Source organism: Galeopterus variegatus, unplaced genomic scaffold (genome assembly GCF_000696425.1).
Source record: "Galeopterus variegatus unplaced genomic scaffold, G_variegatus-3.0.2 Scaffold10085, whole genome shotgun sequence".
In the NCBI taxonomy this organism is placed as follows: Eukaryota; Metazoa; Chordata; class Mammalia; order Dermoptera; family Cynocephalidae; genus Galeopterus; species Galeopterus variegatus.
In genome coordinates this window covers 25,130-26,287 of record NW_007736196.1, presented here as the reverse complement: position 1 = coordinate 26,287, position 1,158 = coordinate 25,130, and the positions used below count along the sequence as shown (strand labels likewise).

General features: G+C 46.1%; 1 protein-coding gene across 1 annotated transcript in view; it reads left to right on the top strand.

Moving 5' to 3' along the window:
- LOC103609784 (HEAT repeat-containing protein 2-like) overlaps window positions 1-1,158 on the top strand; it is a 14,115-nt gene that overhangs the window by 4,586 nt on the left and 8,371 nt on the right. The gene's annotated exons all lie outside the window — the stretch shown is intronic.

Genomic DNA, 1,158 nt, shown 5'->3' with positions numbered 1-1,158 from the left:
TGCATGACTCAAGGTATGGTTTTGCTCTATTAACTTGTGCACAAACAGACTGAATGGGCCAAGATGCCTGGTCCAATTATACAAAAAGATTAAAAGGAAGGAGGCTTATGGAAGGGATAAGAACTGTTTCCCTCTACTTCCATCCTGAGGAAGGTGGAGGAACTGGAGGGAGCAATCCAGTTGGTTTGACCTCAGAACTTAAGGCTGGAAGACAAGTCTCAGCAGGAGGAGGTTTCCTAGAGGGAAATGGTATGAAGGTGGCAAGGTGAAGGTGGACCTCAGGGCTTTCAGGGGCCAGGATAGAAGCTCCGGATCAGTTACTTGTCTGTGATGCTACGTGCCAGGGTGCACACACAGGACAGGTCCAGGTGTGGCACCGCATCTGCCCAGGGGTTGCTGTTTTGCCTCCATTGCCCATGGGGGCTGTGCACAGAGACAGAGAGGGAGGCTCTTCCAGGAACCTTAGTCCATTCCTTCAGTCTTGTGGGGCCAGGTGAAGTTGAATCTAACCATGCCCCCAGCTGGCCCCTCCTGGAGCTCAGGTGGGGTCAGCACATGGCAGCATGGAGGGTGCGCTCCTGAGCAGATCAAGCTCTGCCAAGGGAGGAGGAAGAGGGCAGGGTGCTGGGTCAGCACCTGCACTGCCCTGCATGTATGACAGGTGCTTCCACCACTAACCAAAGACCTGGGCTGCGGGGAGCAGTTCCAGGAAGTGAGGGCAAAAACAGACCAGTGAGAAGCAATAATATTGCCATGGCTGGGATGGTTTCTCATCTTCCTTAAGCCTGAGGAGGAAAGAGGTTTCTTTGTGTCATAGGCCAAGTCTTATAATAGTGTGATAACTATGTATCATGAGCTCTCTGTAAATAGTATAACTGTATCAGTAGCGCTCTTCAAATACTATAACTGTATATTGATAGCTGTTTGTAAATACTCTGTGTATCAGTAGCTTTCTGTAAATACTGTAACTGTGTATTGATAGCTATACATAATTTAACTCCACAGTTATCGAAGTACTGTAACTGTATTAATAACTATCTGTAAATACTATAAGTCTGTATTAATAGCTATCTGTAAATACTATAACTCCATAGCTACCTATAAATAGTACAACTGTATTTATAACTATTTGTAAGTACTATATCTCCATAGCTATCT